This window comes from Medicago truncatula, chromosome 6 (assembly GCF_003473485.1).
Source record: "Medicago truncatula cultivar Jemalong A17 chromosome 6, MtrunA17r5.0-ANR, whole genome shotgun sequence".
NCBI classification, from domain to species: domain Eukaryota; kingdom Viridiplantae; phylum Streptophyta; class Magnoliopsida; order Fabales; family Fabaceae; genus Medicago; species Medicago truncatula.
The window spans coordinates 25,343,311-25,365,391 of record NC_053047.1 but is presented as its reverse complement, the minus strand read 5'-3'; the positions used below and the strand labels follow the sequence as shown (position 1 = coordinate 25,365,391).

At 38.4% G+C, this 22,081-nt stretch overlaps 2 non-coding genes and 1 pseudogene across 2 annotated transcripts; 2 read left to right on the top strand and 1 right to left on the bottom strand.

Moving 5' to 3' along the window:
• Positions 1-1,635: 1,635 nt before the first annotated feature.
• Positions 1,636-21,421, bottom strand: LOC120576061 (uncharacterized; annotated as a pseudogene).
• Positions 6,193-6,299, top strand: LOC120576281 (small nucleolar RNA R71). The gene has a single exon (XR_005642359.1). It is a non-coding gene; the product is annotated as a small nucleolar RNA R71 (small nucleolar RNA).
• LOC120576227 (small nucleolar RNA R71) lies at positions 12,811-12,917 on the top strand. The gene has a single exon (XR_005642304.1). It is a non-coding gene; the product is annotated as a small nucleolar RNA R71 (small nucleolar RNA).
• Positions 21,422-22,081: the final 660 nt, after the last annotated feature.

Genomic DNA, 22,081 nt, shown 5'->3' with positions numbered 1-22,081 from the left:
GCCGTGCCAGGCTTCTGACTCGTGGGAGGCATATTTTGTCTCTCAATCTTCATATTTTTGTGTCCAATTGGCTCCAAGTCCCTTTCTTTTGCTCCAAGACTCAATCCATCCAATATTCTTTCCTGAAATATAATAAAATGCAATTTAAAGTAAACTATCCTAAAATGGAAATAATACTAATATAAAATTATATAAAATCTAAATAAAACTAAACTAAAAAGCATATTAAAATAGTTAATAATTGACTCATCAAACTCCCCCACACTTGAATCTTTGCTTGTCCTCAAGCAAAAGGCATAAGCATAGTAGCACAAACAGTTATATCAAATGACAATTCAATTAAAGCACATGTCTCCTCAAGGGCTTAAATCCCAAATGTACATTAATCACAAACTCAAGCATTTCTTGTAATTTTTATTCAACCCAACGATCAAGTTTCAAGTGAGTGTGTGTGTGAAGTCCAACCCTTTTCTTACTCCTGTATAAGATAGGCATTATGAGGAAACATGGTCTAATCCTAGCACTAAACCAACCAAGAAAGATTCCTTCTATAATTCATATAAGAGAGATGGGAGTATTTGAGAATCTTTGTTCTTTGCCATTTGCACATTTAAGTTCTTTATTTAAGAAATAACATCTTCACGTAGGAGGTCGGAGGGCCTACCCCCTTCCCCAATCTAGATTCAATGGTATCCCTTAAAACATCATCTTCACGTAGGAAGTCGGAGGGCCTACCCCCTTCCCCAATCTAGATTCAATGATGCTTTTTAAAGTTTTTCCTCAAGATAACAATCATCTTCACGTAGGAAGTCGGAGGGCCTACCCCCTTCCCCAATCTAGATTCAATGATGAGATCTTGGAATTTATTTGGCTTTTTGGCTTTTTATGAACTCCCTTATACTAACTTATACAACTGGCACTTTGAGAATCTTTAAAGGTTAATGCACCACTAAGATTAAAACGCGTTTCCTTAAAATACCTATTCATACATTTACTCAAGGGAAGCAACTTTGCGTTTTTCTCATTGGAGAATTTTATTCACTTTAAAACAAGATGTGGGTATATCAAGAAGACTTAAAACACAAGTGTTTGCTTTCATGTACCAGAATCAATAAAATAAGAGGAGACAATGAAAATTTTTGTGTCATGATATTTTCAATAAAAATTAGCTACTTAACCATGCCTTTTACAATAAAACAAAACAAAAGAATAAGGTTCAAGGGAGTTTGGAAACACTACGACTAAAGACACTTTATTAGGCTCCCCCCACACTTAAGATATTAGAAACGAAAGAAATAAGGAAAAAGTGAGAAAGGATGCAGAAAGCTCACAATTTGTCGAAATTTAGAACTCCGGAGGCCTTCAGGTTGGCACGGCCGTGCCAGCTGTAGCACGGGCCGTGCTATCATTCTGCAAAGTTTTAGGAAGTTGGGGTTGTGGTTCTTGGCACGGCCGTGCCACCTTTCTGGTTCTTGGAACTTTGATTTTTCTTTCGTTTCTTAATCGATCTCGGACACTTACCTACAAAACAAAGAGAAATAATAGAAAACAAAGAAGGCAATTAAATTGGTGGGTTGCCTCCCACGAAGCGCTCTTTTAACGTCACTAGCTTGACGAAGATAAGGATAAAAATCCTTAAGGCGGGTCACTAAGGGTGAAATCAGCCACTACTTCATTTACTTCTCCGGTATTATAGATTTTAAGCCTTTGTCCATTAACCGTGAAGGATCCTGTCTCTTCAGAAAAGATTTCAATCGCCCCATAAGGGTAGACCGTGCGAACTTGAAAAGGACCGGACCATCGTGACCGTAATTTACCTGGAAAGAGCTTGAGCCTAGAGTTAAAGAGCAGTACAAGGTCACCGCTTTTGAAGTGCTTCTTGATGATTTTCTTGTCATGCCAGTTCTTAGTTCTCTCCTTATAAATGCGGTCATTCTCATAGGCATCTATCCTAAGTTCTTCTAGCTCGTGTAATTGAAGTTTTCTTTTGTCACCGGCTAAATTGGGGTCTAAGTTGAGGTTTTTAATTGCCCAATAGGCCTTATGCTCGAGCTCAACGGGAAGGTGACAAGATTTCCCATAGACAAGTTTAAAAGGGGTCATTCCAATGGGGGTCTTATAAGCCGTTCGATAGGCCCAAAGGGCATCGTCAAGCTTACTTGACCAATCTATTCTAGAGGATGAAACAGTTTTTTCAAGGATAGCCTTGATTTGTCTATTTGAGACCTCCACTTGTCCGCTAGTTTGGGGGTGATAAGGTGTCGCAATTTTGTGCCTCACTCCAAGTTTTTGCAAAAGTTTTTCGAAATGTCTTGAAATGAAGTGAGACCCTCCATCGCTTATCACAACTCGTGGCACTCCAAACCTAGGGAAAATGACCTTTTTAAAAAGTTTTATAACAACCTGTGCATCATTAGTGGGGGAGGCAATAGCTTCAACCCATTTAGACACATAGTCAACGGCTACTAATATGTACTGATTCCCAAAAGAGGAGGGGAAAGTTCCCATAAAATCAATACCCCAAACATCAAAAATTTCTACTTCAAGGATGTTGTTCAAAGGCATTTCATTTCTTTTAGTAATGTTACCGGTGCGTTGACATTTTTCACATTTAGAGATAAAGAGATGCACATCTTTGAAAAGTGATGGCCACCAGAAACCAGAATGAAGAATTTTGAAAGAAGTCTTTTGTGTACTGGCGTGGCCGCCATAAAAAGAGGAGTGACAATGAGTTAGAATACTACTTACCTCGTTTTCAGGAATGCATCTCCTGAAAATACCATCTGAGCCTCTTCTGAAGAGGTAGGGCTCATCCCAATAGTAGTGCTTGAGGTCATTGAAGAATTTCTTCTTTTGTTGGTAGTTAACTCAGGCGGTAATACTCCTGCTGCAAGAAAATTAACAAAATCTTCATACCAAGGTGTGTCAGTTTGTGCCAATAAAAAGAGTTGGTCATCCGGGAATGAATCATCCAAGGGTAACTCATCTTCATTGGTCTCCCAAAGTCGGGACAAGTGGTCAGCGATAACATTTTCTACGCCCTTTTTATCTTTTATTTCAAGGTCAAATTCTTGGAGGAGCAAAATCCATCGGATCAATCTCGGTTTGGCATCTTTTTTGTTTAGCAAGTATTTTATGGCCGAGTGATCTGTGTAAACAATGATTTTTGATCCCACCAAGTATTGCCGAAATTTGTCAATGGCGTAGACAACTGCTAGCAATTCTTTTTCTGTTGTGGCATAGTTTACCTGTGCCCCATCTAGGGTCTTACTGGCGTAATATATGGCATGCATCTTTTTTTCCTTTCTTTGACCTAACACTGCTCCAACCGCATAGTCGCTTGCATCACACATTATTTCAAAAGGCAAGTTCCAATCTGGTGGTTGTATGATTCGGGCGGTAATTAGTGCTTCTTTCAATCTGCAAAATGCCTGCAAACAAGAATCATCAAAGACAAAGTCCACGTCTTTGAGAAGCAGACTTGTTAGTGGTTTAGTGATTGATGAAAAATCTTTAATGAAACGGCGGTAGAACCCTGCATGTCCTAGGAAACTTCGAATTTCTTTGACTAAGGTGGGAGGTAGCATTTTTTCAATAATTTCGATTTTTGCTTTGTCTACCTCTATACCTCTGTCGGAGACCAAGTGTCCTAGGACAATTCCTTCTCTTACCATGAAGTGACATTTCTCCCAATTTAAGACTAGGTTCACCTGTTCACATCTTTCCAAAACTTTTTCAAGGTTAGTCAAACAATCATCAAAACTAGATCCATTTACAGAAAAATCATCCATAAAGACTTCCATTATCTTTTCAACAAATTCATAAAAAATAGACATCATGCATCTTTGAAAAGTAGCAGGGGCATTACAGAGACCAAAAGGCATCCTTCTAGGGGCAAAGGTCCCAAAGGGGCATGTAAAAGTTGTCTTTTCTTGGTCATTAGGGTGAATGGGTATTTGGAAAAATCCAGAATAGCCATCTAAGTAGCAAAAATGTGAATGCTTAGCTAACCTTTCTAACATTTGGTCTATAAAAGGGAGAGGGAAGTGATCTTTACGGGTTGCTTTATTAAGCTTCCTATAATCAATACACATTCTCCAACCGGTGACGGTCCTAGTGGCAATGGATTCATTTTTATCGTTTTTTATAACTGTGAGACCACCCTTTTTTGGTACAACTTGTACGGGGCTAACCCATTTGGAATCAGAAATTGGATAAATAACACCTGCATCTAGGAGTTTTAAGACTTCTTTTTTCACAACTTCTTTCATATTAGGATTTAGCCTTCTTTGATGTTCAATGGAGGGTTTATAGTCTTCTTCAAGAAGTATTCTATGCATGCACAATGAAGGATTTATTCCTTTAATGTCGTCAATGGTGTACCCTATAGCTTTAGGATATTTCTTGAGGACATAAAGCAACTTTTCAGTTTCTACTTCATCGAGACTTGCATTTACAATAACAGGATAGGTAGAGTTAGGGCCCAAGAATTCATACCTTAGATTTGATGGAAGTGTTTTAAGTTCTACTTTTGGTGCTTCCTTGGGTAGGAGTGCTGGCTCTTCTTTCACTAACTCCTCCACACTTAAACCTTTCATTGGAGGAGTTCTATCCAACAGCTGTTCATAAGCTTTTGCCTCCCCTTCTAGTTTTGTGCCTGCATTGTTTACTAAGCATACTTCCAAACCATCATGTGTAGTTGATGCTAAAGAGCACTCTTTCACACAATGGTCGATTATATCTATCATGCAACAAGAGTCCTTAATGGAAGGACTTTTCATTAGTTTAGCAAGTTCAAATTCAACAGTCTCCTTACCGACATTAAAGGCAAGCTTACCCTTTTTCATATCAATGATAGCTCCTGCAGTAGCAAGAAAAGGTCTTCCTAGAAGAATTGGCACTTGATTGTCTTCCTCCATTTCCATTACAACAAAATCAGCGGGGATGTATACCTCTCCTACCTTAACGGGGACATCTTCTATGATTCCAGCTGGATACTTAACAGAACGGTCCGCTAGTTGTAGGGTCATCCTTGTTGATTTAAGTTCCCCTATTCCCAACCTCTCATAAAGGGATAAAGGCATTAGGCTGACACTGGCTCCTAGATCACACATAGCTTTCTTCACAATTTCCGACCCTATGACACAAGGTATGGAAAAACTGCCTGGATCTTTAAGCTTTGGTGGCAATTTATTTTGGATGATGGCACTACATTCTTCCGTAAGGTTAACCGTCTCACCTTCCTCAATCTTTCTTTTTTTAGAAAGGATTTCTTTCAAAAATTTAGCATATGTAGGCATTTGGGTTAGGACTTCGGTAAAAGGCACATCAATATATATCTTGTTCATAATTTCTATGAACTTTTTGAATTGCTTATCTAGCTTTGATTTGGCAAACCTTTGTGGGAAGGGAATTTTTGGTTTGAAGGGAGGTGGTGTGTTTTCCTCAACTCGTGGTTCTTCTCTTTCTGCCCTGATTTCCCTAGATGGTGGTTCGCAGCTCTCCTTCTCACTGTCATCGGTTTTGGTTCCCCTTATGGGGTCTTCGAGTGGCTTACCACTCCTAAGTGTAGCAGCATTCATTTTATTGGGGAGGTCAACCTTACGAACTACCTGGGAGAGCTGAGTTTCAGAAGTTTTGTTGTGAGAGGAGATGGAGTCTATCTTTGTTGTGAGAGTAGCAAGAGAGTTGTTCAAAAGTCTAGTTTGATCCTTGAGCTATTGGAGCTGTTCGGATTGTTTAAGAAAATAGTTTTCCATTAAAAGCTCAATGTGAGATTTTTGAACAACTCTTTGGCCATTCTGAACAAAGTTTAACTGCTCAACACTACTTGGGTTGCAATCGGTGCTAGAATGACTAGATAGGCCACATGCTTCACAAGGAGATGAGAGGGTAGGTGTGCTAGCACAAATGCTCATGCGATCAAGTTTTTGAGATAACGCATTCACCTTGGTAGATAGATAGTCAATGGAAGAGGTTTTATCCATACCTGCCTCTTTTTTAGAGGGTGAAGGATCGATGATTGCTTTTTCTTCTGTCCATTGGAAAAGGTTTAGAGCCATGTCCTCAACCAACGCATAAGCTGTTGTGAAGTCTTTGTTCATTATGGCACCACCTGCAGCTGCATCAATAGTCAATTTAGTGCTAGATGTTAGACCATTATAAAAGGTATGGATGATTAACCATTTTTCTAGACCGTGATGGGGACAACGTCTAAGTATTTCTTTAAAACGTTCCCACACATCGAAAAGAGATTCCCCGTTCTTTTGAGTAAATTGGTAAAGCTTTCCCCTAAGTTGGGCGGTTTTAGATGGGGGAAAGAAACGGCAAAGGAATTCTCGCCTTAGTTGGTCCCATGAGGTGATGGAACCGGGCTTTAAAGAATTGAACCAATTGCTAGCCCTATCTTTTAGAGAAAAAGGGAAGAGATTTAGCCTGACGGTTTCTTGGTCGTCTTTGCAAGTTACACTAAGTCTCCAAAAGGTTGAGATATGTAAATTTGGATCTTCGGAGGGTGATCCAGAGAACTGGTTTTGTTGTACCAGAATTAGTAGTGCAGGTTTTATTTTGAATTTGCTACCTTGAACCGTTGGGTAAACTATAATAGTGCATGGCTCATCCGAAGAAGGGATCGAATACTCCTTAAGAGTGCGTTCCTCAGCCATGTTATCTATTATTTTTAAGGCTACCCAAAAAGTCAAGTGTAGAAAAGAAAAAAAAAAGAAAAGAAGGGAAGAAGAGGGGAGAGAAAAGGATTCTAATTACAAAGGAAGAGTTAATCAAATTAGTTTACTCCCCGGCAGCGGCGCCAAAAACATGATGAGATAAAACCGCAAGTGCACGGTCTTACCGAAGTAGTATAAAAGAGTATCGTTCCGACAGGGAGTAGTTCAATTCAATTAACTTTTTAGAGATGATTAGAAGAGAGAAGAGAATTGCAAGTTGGGGTTTTTCAAGCGTTTGAAAGAATATAATAATAAAAGGAGCCTTGGGATCATTGGTTTCCTCTAAATGACAAGTCCTTCTCAAACCAAAACTATAAGCTTATAATGTTACGTTAGACCTAATTTCTCAAGACAGTTTCTCTTATGTTCCTCTAGCAACCAAGCCTATTTCGCTGACTTGATTACTATTGGATTTTGGTTCCTCTAACAACCAAGCCTATTTCGCTGACTTGATTGTTATTAGTTCCCTTGAAGATCGAAACTATATGTCTCAAAGATTGCAAAGCCTATTTCGCTGACTTTGCAATCCTTGTCTGAATTCACTTGTTCGAATATCAAAGCTCCACTTTCGTTTTATGAATTGATATTTGGAATGATGGATAAACAATTATCAAACCCTCGACTTTCGTTTCCACAGTTTGATAATGGTTGATCCATGTTAAGACGGTGAATTCAGATACGAAATTAGGGTTACATAAGATTAGGGCTTAGAGCTTGGTTTGATTAGGATTATGTCATTTAGACTTATCCAACAATCCCAAGACAAGGAGAAGTCTACTCACTCATGTTCATTATAGACAAGGGGGAGAAGAGAGAAAGCATAAAAGTAAATGACAAGAAAGTAAAGGAAAAGAAAAGAACTTTAATTAGAAAAGCAATTGTCACTTATTGTATTCCAAGTAAAGATGAATATTTGTGATGGATGGCTACTCTATTTATAGCATTTGATCGACTTAAAATCTAAGCTATTACATTTGGGCTAAAAATATAATAGCTTAAAATCTAAGCAAAAGCAGCAAAAGACACTCTGGAGGGTGGCACGGCCGTGCCAAGGCTAGCACGGGCCGTGCCAAGCTTCTGACTTGTGGGAGACATATTTTGTCTCTCAATCTTCATATTTTTGTGTCCAATCGGCTCCAAGTCCCTTTCTTTTGCTCCAAGATTCAATCCTTCCAATATTCTTTCCTGAAATATAATAAAATGCAATTTAAAGTAAACTATCCTAAAAAGGAAATAATACTAATATAAAATTATATAAAATCTAAATAAAACTAAACTAAAAAGCATATTAAAATAGTCAATAAATGACTCATCAAACTCCCACACACTTGAATCTTTGCTTGTCCTCAAGCAAAAGGCATAAACATAGTAGCACAAACAATTTTATCAAATGACAATTCAATTAAAGCACATGTCTCCTCAAGGGCTTAAATTCCAAATGTACACTATTCACAAACTCAAGCATTTCTTATAATTTTTATTCAACCCAACGATCAAGTTTCAAATGAGTGTGTGTGTGAAGTCCAACCCTTTTCTTGCTCCTGTATAAGATAGGCATTATGAGGAAACATGGTCTAATCCTAGCACTAAACCAACCAAGAAAGATTCCTTCTATAATTCATATAAGAGAGATGGGAGTATTTGAGAATCTTTGTTCTTTGCCATTTGCACATTTAAGTTCTTTATTTAAGGAACAACATCTTCACGTACGAAGTCGGAGGGCCTACCCCCTTCCCCAATCTAGATTTAATGGTATCCCTTAAAACATCATCTTCACGTAGGAAGTCGGAGGGCCTACCCCCTTCCCCAATCTAGATTCAATGATGCTTTTTAAAGTTTTTCCTCAAGATAACAATCATCTTCACGTAGGAAGTCGGAGGGCCTACCTCCTTCCCCAATCTAGATTCAATGATGAGATCTTGGAATTTATTTGGCTTTTTGGCTTTTTATGAACTCCCTTATACTAACTTATACTACTGGCACTTTGAGAATCTTTAAAGATTAATGCACCACTAAGATTAAAACGCGTTTCCTTAAAATACCTATTCATACATTTACTCAAGGGAAGCAACTTTGTGTTTTTCTCATTGGAGAATTTTATTCACTTTAAAACAAGATGTGGGTATATCAAGAAGACTTAAAACACGAGAGTTTGCTTTCATGTACAAGAATCAACAAAATAAGAGGAGACAGTGAAAATTTTTGTGTCATGATATTTTCAATAAAAATTAGCTACTTAACCATGCCTTTTACAATAAAACAAAACAAAAGAATAAAGTTCAAGGGAGTTTGGAAACACTACGACTAAAGACACTTTATTAGGCTCCCCCCACACATAGGAGAAGCATTGTCCTCAATGATTCAAGATAAAAGAAAAGTAAAAGAGAAGGAGAGGTAGAAGAAGAAGAAGAAGAAGAAGGAGGAGGAAGAGAAAGAGGGGAAGAGAGGAAGAGGAAAGCTCACATTTTTATCATTGAGGTCCATATGGAGGACCTTGGAGGTGAAAGTGGTGCATCATGTTCCGAAGCATTTGGTTATTTTCTTCGGATATGCGGTTGCCCCTTTGGACATCGTTCCTTATGCCCATTAGTTCAAGACCTTGCCTTTGTTGCTCGGTGCTTATTCTTTCGACCTCGGTAGTCATCCATGCCCATCTTGCATCTTCATGTGTTTCACCTTCATCAGGGTCATGGTGCTCCTCATCATGGTGCAATTGTGCACCTTCCTCTTCTTGGTGCAAGTTTGCACCTTCTGATTCTTCATTATGTTGTTCTATGTGCACCTGTGGGTCATCATTAACATACAACAAATTTGCTTCCACCTCGGTGTTAGTTCGAGATGGGTTAGGCAATAAAATCAAAGTGGGCACATTGAGCTTGAGTGTATAAACAAAGGGGACTCGAGGTTTTATGAAATTCATAGAGATAGGGGTTTCTATGTTTAGTCTATTGTTACCCTCAATCTTGTTTATCCCTTGGTCTTCACTCACGCCGAACCGCGTAGCTATGTATGTAATGATACCACCAACTACTATTTCTCGCCTACTATCGGACCTATTTCCTATAAGGGAAAGGTAGTCAAGCAAGTAAAAACAAGTGTTAACGGGTTGGTTGTGCAGCATAGCCCAAAACATGAAGAGTTCATCGTTCCTAGTGTTCCCTAGTTCTGTCCGTCCCCTAATGGTGCAAGCCATAACCCTTTGAAGGTACCTAAGTACGGGGTTGTGAATGTTGCTAGCTTTGTTGGCACGTGTCTTAAACTGGTCAAGACCTGTAATTCGCTCCCAAAAGGCGGCGGGTTGATAGGCAACCGGTTTTAAATTTTTATCCCAAGAGTCGTGAATGAACCCCGCATTTGCGAAGCCCATCTCATCACAGAAGTGCTGAAGGGACATCTCATGATCAATATTCAAAAGCCAGAAAGAAACTCTATGGTTAGGGTTATCAAAATTCAACTTATCTTTCGTAAAAACAATAGAACTTAAAAATTCATAGGTGAAATTCTCATACCCTCTCATAGGTCTCAACATATCAACCCATCCTAACCTTTCTAGCAGATTAAACACATTATCTTTAATACCTAGCTTATTCAAGTCATGGTTATCAGGGTACCTGCAAGGATGTAAAGGTTTAGAGATTAGAATTTTGTACCTATCCCTTTGCTTGTTGTCCCTGAAGGTGATGCCATGATTCTTGGCTTGCGTTTTCTTCTTTGGAGGAGGTCCCCCAGACGAGCATGCAACTTCTTTACCACTTCTCTTTGAAGCCATTGCCTTGACCTTGCTTTTGGTGTGGTGGTGATGGTTTGGGTGTGGGTTGTTATGGCGGAAAAAGGTTGGTGGAGTGATGTGGTGAAGGTTTAAGTGAGTTTTAGGGGTTGGGTTATGGAGATTGGTGAAAAATTTCAGGTTTTTGGGTTAGGTTTATGAGGGTGACAAATTTGGGTGATGTTGCTGGGATGGGTGAAATTGGTTTTTGAATGGTGGGTTATGATTGGAATGGTGTTAGTGATTGATTGGGTGGAGAAATTTTGTGAATCGGTGAGATTTGGGGGTGGTTGTGGAGGTTTGTGGTTGTATGGTTATGGAGGTTTGAGAGAGAAGGTTGAAGGTAGAGAGAAGTTTGTGTTTGAGAGTGAAGGAAGTAGAAGGCCAAAAGGTAAGGTTATACCTACCTGGGATCGGGCACGGCCGTGCCAAGCTTAGCACGGGCCGTGCCAACATTCTGGAATATGGCCGGTTTTGGTGTATCAAGGTCTGGCACGGCCGTGCCAGTGTGAGCACGGGCCGTGCCAAGGTTCTGGAGGGCGAGGCTTCAAAATTTTCTGTTTCTTGAATTCTTCTCGGACAATGACCTACAAAATAATTTAAAATAACAAAAACAAAAACAAAAGCAGTTAAATGCGTGGGTTGCCTCCCACGAAGAGCTTCTTTATAGTCATTAGCTTGACGTTAAAAGAAAGTGTCCATTAGAAAGGGTCAAAGATGTTGTATTGTGTAGATGACGCTAAAAAGCGTTCTTTCACATTATGCTCTTTGACCATATTGCAATAATAAAGGGCGGGACCTTCCTTAATATTTTCAAACTCAAATCCTACCATGTCTTCACTTACTTGAAAAACTATCCTACCACTCTTAACGTCAACTATAGCGCCCGCAGTAGCGAGGAAAGGTCTTCCTAGGATCATAGGGCAATCGTGGTCTTCCTCGATGTCAACAACCACAAAGTCAGTTGGGATGTATATCCCTTCTATCTTAACGGGTATGTCTTCAACGTATCCAGCTATCGGGATAACCGAACGATCAGCTAATTTTAATATCATCTCGGTAGGTTTCAACTCTCCTATTCCCATCTTTTTAAAGAGGGATAGAGGCAACAAACTAACACTGGCTCCTAAATCACACAAGGCTTTGTCAACGGTCTCTTTCCCGATCACACAAGGGATGGCAAAACTACCTGGATCTCTAAGCTTTTGGGGTTGCTTCTTGACGATTGCACTACTTTCCTTAGTCAAAGCTATTGTCTCTTTGTGATCTATAGCCTTTTTCTTTGAAAAAATTTCTTTTAAAAACTTGGCGTATAGAGGCATGCGAGACAAAGCTTCGGTAAAGGGAATCTTAATGCAAATCTTCTTAAGTATGTTTAAGAATTTAGCGAATTGAGCCTCCAAGTTGAGCTTAGTAAGCCTTAATGGGTTAAGGGCCTTGTTCTTATCAAGTGGTTTCTTTATCGCATCCTTCTCACCTAGAAGCTTAACACTCTCTCCCTTGACACTTTTGGCTTTAGTAATGGTCTCTTCTAACTTACTGCCCCCAAGAGAGATAGCATTGACATGGGCTTTGGGGTTTGTTTCAGGTTGACCAGGAAAGACTCCTGGTGTTTGAGAAGAGGTGGCCACTTGTTGGGCCACTTGGGAGATTTGGGTCTCAAGCATTTTGGTGTGTGTGGCGATGGAATCAACCTTGGTATTGAGTTTGGAGAGAGAGTCGTTCAGAAATCCTGTTTGGTTTTTGAATTCTTGAAGATTTTTATTTTGATTAGCAATGCAATTTTCTAAAAAAATCTCCAAACTTGATTTCTGAGCCACTCTCTGGTTGTTTGTATAGCCAGGTGGTGCTGCTTGTCCATAGGAACCTTGAGGATTTTTGTAAAAATTTTGATTTGGCCTCATTCCTTGGTTGTATTGAGCGTAATTCAGTTGCTCAATATTGGCAGCACTACCTAACTGACAATCAACACCTATATGACCGGTTATACCACAGACTTCACAAGGAGGGGATGCAGAAGAAGGTGGGACAGTATTAACATTAAGTTTTTCAATTTTTTGGGTTAATGCCTCGACCTTAGCAGCAAGGTGGTTATATTCAGAGACTTCGTATATACCTGCCTCTTTCTTAGAGGGAGTAGGAGTGGTGACGGCTCTCTCGTTGGTCCATTGGTAGTGATTCCGAGCCATGTCCTCAATCAAAGCATAAGCCTCCGTGTAGTTTTTGTTCATTAGAGCTCCACCTGCATCTGCATCAACAGACATCTTAGTGGTATATGACAAGCCATTATAAAACGTGTGGACTATAAGCCACTTCTCTAGGCCATGGTGGGGACAAAGTCTAAGCATTTCCTTGAAACGCTCCCACGCCTCATAGAGAGACTCCCCATCTTTTTGATTGAAACGTGTGATTTGGTCTCTAAGCTTAGCGGTTTTAGATGGGGAAAAAAATCGGGCGAGGAATGCTCGCCTCATATCGTCTCATGAAGTAATGGAACCGACTTCTAGGGAATGGAACCAAGCGCTAGCTCTATCCCTTAAGGAAAAGGGAAAGAGATGAAGTCTTACGGCTTCTTGGTTCTCTTTTATGGTGCCACTGAGTCTAAGGAAGGAAGAAATATGGAGATTTGGATCCTTAGTGGGTGATCCAGAAAACTGATTTTGCTGCACTAAATTGAGTAGTGCAGGCTTCATTTCGAAATTATTACCCGCAACCGTTGGGTACACGATAATAGCTTGTGGCTCTTCCGTTGAAGGAGTAGCATACTCTTTGAGAGTGCGTTCAGCCACAACAGTATTATTTTGTGCCTCTCTCTTTTTCTTATGCAAAAATCTTTCGATCTCAGGAATAAATTCTCCGAGACTTTTACTTCTTCGCATAAGAAACCGAGAACCCAAGAAGTTAGTGGTAAAATAAAAGAAAGAAGTAGAAGAAAAGAGGAAGAGAAGAGAGTTCTAATCAAAAGGAAAGAGTTAATCAAATTAGTTTACTCCCCGGCAGCGGCGCCAAAAACTTGATGAGATAAAACCGCAAGTGCACGGTCTTACCGAAGTAGTATAAAAGAGTATCGTTCCGACAGGGAGTAGTTTAATTTAATTAACCTTTAGAGATGATTAGAAGAGAGAAGAGAATTGTAAGTTGGGCGTTTTCAAGCGTTTGAAAGAATATAATAATAAAAGGAGCCTTGGGATCGTTGGTTTCCTCTAAATGACAGGTCCTTCTCAAACCAAAGCTATAAGCTTATAATGTTACATTAAACCTAATTTCTCAAGACAGTTTCTCTTATGTTCCTCTAGCAACCAAGCCTATTTCGCAGACTTGATTACTATTAGATTTTGGTTCCTCTAACAACCAAGCCTATTTCGCTGACTTGATTATTATTAGTTCCCTTGAAGATCGAAACTATATGTCTCAAAGATTGCAAAGCCTATTTCGCTGACTTTGCAATCCTTGTCTGAATTCACTTGTTCGAATATCAAAGCTCCACTTTCGTTTTATGAATTGATATTTGGAATGATGGATAAACAATTATCAAACCCTCCACTTTCGTTTCCACAGTTTGATAATGGTTGATCCATGTTAAGACGGTGAATTCAGATAAGAAATTAGGGTTACATAAGATTAGGGCTTAGAGCTTGGTTTGATTAGGATTATGTCATTTAGACTTATCCAACAATCCCAAGACAAGGAGAAGTCTACTCACTCATGTTCATCGTAGACATGGGGGAGAAGAGAGAAGGCATAAAAGTAAATGACATGAAAGTAAAGGAAAAGAAAGAACTTTAATTAGAAAAGCAATTGTCACTTATTGTATTCCAAGTAAAGATGAATATTTGTGATGGATGGCTACTCTATTTATAGCATTTGATCGACTTAAAATCTAAGCTATTACATTTGGGCTAAAAATATAGTAGCTTAAAATCTAAGCAAAAGCAGCAAAAGACACTCTGGAGGGTGGCACGGCCGTGCCAAGGCTAGCACGGGCCGTGCCAAGCTTCTGACTTGTGGGAGACATATTTTGTCTCTCAATCTTCATATTTTTGTGTCCAATCTGCTCCAAGTCCCTTTCTTTTGCTCCAAGATTCAATCCATCCAATATTCTTTCCTGAAATATAATAAAATGCAATTTAAAGTAAACTATCCTAAAAAGGAAATAATACTAATATAAAATTATATCAAATCTAAATAAAACTAAACTAAAAAGCATATTAAAATAGTCAATAAATGACTCATCATTGGTCTAAGTTGTAAAGTTGTAAGTTGTCTTTCCAAAGTATTGGAGTCTTAAGTTGTTAATGTTTTCTAAGTTGTTGAAGTCGTAGTTGAAGCTGTTTTTGGTGACTGTTTATGTTCAGGTGTTTTATAAGAGGTGGTGTACCCTTATGTTGTTATTCTTTAAGAGGTGGTGTACTCTTGTCGTTTATAAGAGGTGGTGTACTCTTACGTTGTTATTCTTTAAGAGGTGGTGTACTCTTACGTTGTTGTTTATAAGAGGTGGTGTACTCTTACGTTGTTATTCTTTAAGAGGTGGTGTACTCTTACTTGTCGTTTATAAGAGGTGGTGTACTCTTACGCTGTTATTCTTTAAGAGGTGGTGTACTCTTACGTTGTTGTTTATAAGAGGTTGTGTACTCTTACGTTGTTATTCTTTAAGAGGTGGTCTACTCTTACTTGTCGTTTATAAGAGGTGGTGTACTCTTACGTTGTTATTCTTTAAGAGGTGGTGTACTCTTACGTTGTTGTTTATAACAGGTGGTGTACTCTTACGTTGTTATTCTTTAAGAGGCGGTGTACTCTTACTTGTCGTTTATAAGAGGTGGTGTACTCTTACGTTGTTATTCTTTAAGAGGCGGTGTACTCTTGCTTGTCGTTTATAAGAGGTGGTGTACCCCTACGTTGTTATTCTTAAGAGGTGGTGTATTCTTACGTTGTCGTATTATAAGAGGTGGTGTACTCTCACGTAGTTGTGTTGTCAGGTTGACGTTGTCGTTGATGAATCGTTGAAGTTGTTGATAAAGACAAACCATGGAATATTGATGAATATGTTGTTGCTTATGTTATTATAAGATGATGAATATGTTGTTGCTTATGTTATTATAAGATGATGAATATGTTGTTTCTTATGTTATTATTATAAGATGATGAATATGTTGTTCTTTATATGATTATGAGATGATGATTATGTTGTGTTGTTTATATTATTATGAGATGATGATTATGTTGTGTTGTTTATGTTATTATGAGATGATGATTATGTTGTGTCGTTTATGTTATAAGATGATGTTTATGATGTGATGATTTATGATGTTATATGATGATGGTTATGATTTGATTATCATGTGCTAAGTGATGATGTATATAATGCGATGAATATGAAGTTAATAATAATTAGAAGTTGGTTGAGTTATTAAGAATTAATCATTACATAAATGATTATTATTACTAATATATGAAGTTATTTATGTTGTTAAATATAATTAATGAATTATATGCTTGATATTATTGTTTTGTGAAATCTCATCCCTTCTGCTTGGAAATGTTGCTCTTCGTATGAGTAACTTGCAGGTGATCGAGTTTAAGTTGCTATTAGATTGCTGTCGTGAGTGGATTATCTCTCATGTGTGTCTTTAGGTACTCTGATACGTAACGGGATGGGAACTTTGTTGCATGCTTTTATATTCCTTACGTATTGCTTATGAATTTACATGATTAAGTTGTTAATTGGATTTTTATGAGATACTTTGATGAGGCCTTCGTGCCAATATTATTTTAGATGTTCGAATAAATTCCGCTACGAAGTATTAAATATTATGTTATTGAATTTTGAAGGATAATTAATTAATTATTCCGTTTATGATTTTAAGAAAAGAAGTGTGACATTCCGTTTATGTGAATTACTCTGATTAAATAAATGAAATTTTTACGTTGGGAAAACGAGGTGTTATAGATCTACCGCAATACCACTACCAGAAATAACATGTCCAAGAAAGCTCACTTCTTTCAACCAGAATTCGCATTTAGACAATTTCGCATAAAGCTTCTTCTCTTTCAACACTTGCAAAACCAGTTTCAAATGCTCAGCATGTTCTTCTTCAGACTTGGAGTAAATCAAAATATCATCGATAGAAACAACCACGAACCGATCCAAAAATGCATGAAAGATGCGATTCATGTACTCCATAAATACTCCAGGTGCATTCGTAACACCGAAAGGGATAACTTTGTACTCATAGTGACCATACCGCGTTCTGAAAGCTATCTTCTGCATATCTTCATCTTTTACTTTAATCTGGTGATAACCCGATCTCAAATCTATCTTGCTGAAAACTTTTGCACCCACTAACTGATCCATCAAATCATCAATCCTCATAAGTGGATACCTATTCTTTATTGTCACCTTGTTCAACTGTTGATAGTCAATACAGAATCTCATGCTACCATCTTTCTTCTTCACTAGCAAAACTGGCACTCCCCAAGATGAAACACTTGGTCTAACAAACTTTTTCTCGAGCAAATCCTCTAATTGTTTCTTCAACTCGGCCAACTCAGAAGCTGACATACGATAAGGTGTCATAGACACAGGCTTCGTTCCGGGAACAAGCAAGATGAAGAATCAAGGACTCATTAACGAGCCAAGTTGGTTTAATGTCGAGACCACCCGCTGCCCAAGGTCGACACATAATCTTCCAAGAAACAGTGCACACTTTGCGAGTGCTAATGTCACCACTCTAGATGAATTTTTTTTTTATCCAAGTGTCTAACTGATGAAGAAGACGTTTTGGTCACATATAAACATGAAAACAATACACAAGCATACCATGAATATTGGATTTAATAAGCTGCACCCGTCCCATAATAGTGAGCATTGTACCTTTCCACGTTGCAATCTTTACCTTTATTCCATCGACAATAAATTGGAAGTAGATCCCTTTCGGCTTGCCTTTGAAAATAGGGCAGCCAAGATAAGTAAAAGGAATGGTACCATCACTAAACCCGAGCTTTCCCGCAATCATATGAGAACGAGAGGTCGTCATAGCCCCCAAATAAAACCGACTTTTGCTATTATTGATAATCTGCACAGACACCTCAGAATATTCATTAAAAAATTTCAGTAAACATCTAATATTTTGTTTAGTACCTGCACAAAATATTAGAACATCATTGGCATACAAAATGTGATAGGAATAGAAGTCCCACGACAATAAAACATAGGCACAATCTTTCCCGCATAACAAGCCATAGAAATTGCCCTGCTAAGATCCTCTTCAGAAATACAGAAGAGAAGTGGAGAAAGAGGATCCCCCTGACGGACGCCACAAGAACAAGTAAAAAATCCCACCGCCTTACGATTCACCAAAATAGAAAGCCTAGCTGAGTGCAAAATAGCAAGGATCCAGTTCGTAAACACCAAAGAAAAACCGAATTTTTTTAGCATCGCAACCAAAAAATTCCAATCTAACGTGTCAAATACCTTTTTAATATCAACCTTCAAAGCCACATTGCCACCAAACTGCCTTTTATCAATCCTATTAACGACCTTTGATGCAAGAATAATACATCCCGATATATTCCTATCATGAATAAAAGCCCGTTGCTCCGGAGAAATGATGCGCATAGATAGAGAGCCTGTCAGCTAATATCTTCGTAACAATTTTAAATTGAAAATTTGCAAGAGCAATAGGGCGAAAGTCTCCCATTGCCTTCACCCCTATTGCCATAGGAATAAGAACCAGCATATTGAAATTTTATATTAAGCGGGAGAGTACCCGTAGTAAAAAACTCCTGAATCGAATAAATGACATCCATTTAAATAATATCCCAAAAAGTGTGATAAAAGTGACTACCAAAACCATCTGGGTCTGGAGAACCATCCCCATTCAAATCAAACACGGCATTTTTAATCACTTCACGCAAAGGGAGCCTAAGAAGATTATGGTTATCCTCCTCCGAAACCAAACAAGGAACATAACGATCCAGCATATCATTTTACACATATTATTATCAATGCTGAAAATGGATGTAAAATAGTTAAGCACATGTACCTCAATATTTGCAGGCTCTGTAATAATTTTATCCCCATTATAGAGAAGAGTGATAGGTTTGGCGGTTGCCTTGAACTTAGCAAGTCTGTGAAAATAGGAAGTGTTGCAATCCCCATTAATAAAATTCTGATCCCTTGCTTTCTCCTTCCATAAAATATCCTGATAATTCAAAGCCTTAGTGAGAATCAACTGAGCCTCTAGATCCTGAATATAAATAGCATCCGAAAATCCTTCAGAGTCAATCAAAAGTTGGATGCGATTTACCTCCTCTAAAGCCAACCTAACCTGCCTGTCTACGTCACCAAACACTGTGCGGTTCCAAGTCTTGAAAGCCAACTTCAAAATTTTCAATTTCAACTGTAAATGAACCATGCAGTGATGAGATAAAACCGCAAGTGCACGGTTTTACCGAAGTAGTATAAAAGAGTATCGTTCCGACAGGGAGTAGTTCAATTTAATTAACCTTTAGAGATGATTAGAAGAGAGAAGAGATTGTAGATTGGGGTTTTTTAAATGGTTGAAAGCAATATAATAAAAGAGCCTTGGGATCGTTGGTTTCATCTAAGTAACAAGTCCTTCTCAAACCAGAACCATAAGCTTATAATGTTATGTTAGACCTAATTTCTCAAGACAGTTTCTCTTAAGTTCCTCTAGCAACCAAGCCTATTTCGCTAACTTGATTACTATTGGATTTTGGTTCCTCTAACAACCAAGCCTATTTCGCTGACTTGATTGTTATTAGTTCCCTTGAAGATCGAAACTATATGTCTCAAAGATTGCAAAGCCTATTTCGCTGACTTTGCAATCCTTGTCTGAATTCACTTGTTCGAATATCAAAGCTCCACTTTCGTTTTATGAATTGATATTTGGAATAATGGACGAACAATTATCAAACCCTCCACTTTCGTTTCCACAGTTTGATAATGGTTGATCCATGTTAAGACGGTGAATTCAGATAAGAAATTAGGGTTACATAAGATTAAGGCTTAAGGCTTGGTTTGATTAGGATTATGTCATTTAGACTTATCCAACAATCCCAAGACAAGAAGAAGTCTACTCACTCATGTTCATCGTAGACATGGGGGAGAAGAGAGAAAGCATGAAAGTAAAAGACAATAAAATAAAGGAAAGGAAAAGAACTTTATTTAGAAAAGCAAATGTCACTTATTGTATTCCAAGTAAAGATGAATATTAGTGATGGCTAGCTACTCTATTTATAGTACACAATTGACTTAAAATCTAAGCAAGTATATTCCAAGAATATTCCTCGGTAGATTGTGCGCCAAAATATAATAGCTTGGAGTCAAAGCAAAAGCAGCAAAAGGTCTCTGGAGGGTGGCACGGCCGTGCCAAGGCTAGCACGGGCCGTGCCAGGCTTCTGACTTGTGGGAGATATATTTTGTTTCCCAATCTTCATGTTTTTGTGTCCAATCTGCTCCAAATCCCTTTCTTTTGCTCCAAGACTCTCTCCATCCAATATTCTTCCCTGAAATATAATAAATTGCATTTTAAAGTAAACTATCCTAAAAAGGAAATAATACTAATATAAAATTATATAAAATCTAATTAAAACTAAACTAAAAAACATATTAAAATAACATATAAATGACTCATCATGCAGCTACCTTGAACATTCCTAGAACAGTTATGACTAACCAGACTACGACAATCCTCAATTTCCGACCAAGCTTTAAAAATTTAAAAGGTACCACGTGCTTAACCACATTAACCTCAAGAGACAGCAAGAGCGGGTGGAGGTTAGATTGATGACGAACCAAAGCACTACAACTACTAAGCCGCCAGAAAGAAATCCAATCTTCATTACAAATACATCTGTCCAAATGAAGGGCAACATTTTCTAAACCAAAACGACCATTATGCCATGTATACATAGGACCTGAAGTGGGAAGGTGAGTCACTAAATTAGCATTAGTCCAATGTGCAAAATCAAAGCAAGACACACGTAAAGGAGGGTTGCGGCCCCTTTTTTCATGAGCACCAAGCACCGCGTTAAAATCCCAAACAAACAACCAATGCCCCTGAAAACAACCCTGCAGATTAGTGAGTTCGGCCCAAAGCTGACTGTAACGCCCTATTTCTATTAAAGCGATAAAACACGCGAATAGAACATATATTCAAGAAATAGACGCTACGTCTTTAGTAAATAACATCAACATGCATATATAAAATTTCTCAACAGTCGCAGTGGATACAATTCATACATCTCCAAATATACATGTCCTAAGATCAATATATATCATCATAATAATCTCAAAGTCCCGACATATGGGCAAAATATCAACAACATAAATCTAGAATAATCATAAGGACAGACATCCTAGATCAGATCCTACTCTAAGACTTGAAAGAAAACGATAACAAAGAAAGCTCCCGCTATCCAAGCACTAACCAAGCAAACTATTCCTGCACTCCTTCTACCCATTCATACAAACAGGTAGGCGGTCAAAACCACTTGGGTTAGCTTCACATCAATCATAATCAAATATAAACAATCATAAGCATTCAAGAATTTCATACATAGCACATATACATACCCGTCCCTCCTAGAATACTAACATCACATGATTATTATCCCCCATTCCATACACCTCAAGCTATCACATTACTATCATAGCATAGCAAGCATATTCAATCTCTAAATAAGTCATCGACATAAGCTCATCTTTCATCAACAACAATCAAAGAAAGGATTACCCACCTTATTCTTCATTTTAAAGTCACAAGCAAGCAATCATCATCATCAAAGGAATCACTAAATCATATATACATACATATGCAATTCTCATCTCATCATTATTATCAAAATAATTATCATCAAATTGATTCACCAAGCGTGTAACATCAACGGCCACTGTCACTGAGCCCATTGTGCATGCCATATCTCAAGGTGTTAACATCAACGCGCATCGCGGAAGCATCCCCGTGATTAGAACCATGGAAGAAAGGATGGAGGAACTTGCTAAGGAACTCCGTCGGGAAATCAAAGCTAATCGGGGAAGTAGTGATACTGTTAAGACTCATGATCTCTGCTTGGTACCGAAGGTGGATATCCCTAAGAAGTTCAAGGTTCCGGATTTCGACCGATACAATGGGCTAACTTGTCCACAGAATCACATCATCAAATATGTCCGGAAGATGGCTAACTACTCAGACAATGATTCACTCATGATCCACTGCTTTCAGGATAGTCTAATGGAAGATGCTGCAGAATGGTATACCAGCTTGAGCCGAGACGACATTCACACTTTTGATGAATTGGCTGCTGCTTTCAAAAGCCACTATGGGTTCAACACCAGGCTGAAACCAAACAGGGAATTCCTCAAGCCCCTTTTACAGAAGAAAGATGAAAGCTTCCGCGAGTATGCACAGAGATGGAGGGGGGAAGCTGCCCGTGTTACTCCTACTCTTAATGAAGAGGAGATGACTCAGACATTCCTGAAGACTCTGAAAAAGGATTATGTCGAAAGAATGATCATCGCTGCTCCAAGTGACTTCTCTGAGATGGTCACCATGGGAACCCGCTTAGA